The following is a 275-nucleotide window of genomic DNA, read 5'->3' on the forward strand; positions in this document are numbered from 1 at the left end:
TAGTCTCAATGGAATGTAGAGTCCCACTGTATTTACCATATTGTCATAAAAAGAATACAGTGGAGTGTATATGGTCACATTGGTTCAGGATTGCCCTTTTGAATGATACTTCTTGAAGAGTGACCAATAATATCCACATGTACATGTCTCCCTGCCAATTTTTTTTTCTCTTTTTTTCTCATGCACTATATACTTAAGTATTAAAAAAAAGGCATGTATAGCTAAACAAGAATTGTAACAAATATCTGAATTACCCATACTGAGTTCTAAAGAAT

The sequence above is a fragment of the Penaeus monodon genome, chromosome 33 (genome assembly GCF_015228065.2).
Source record: "Penaeus monodon isolate SGIC_2016 chromosome 33, NSTDA_Pmon_1, whole genome shotgun sequence".
NCBI lineage: Eukaryota > Metazoa > Arthropoda > Malacostraca > Decapoda > Penaeidae > Penaeus > Penaeus monodon.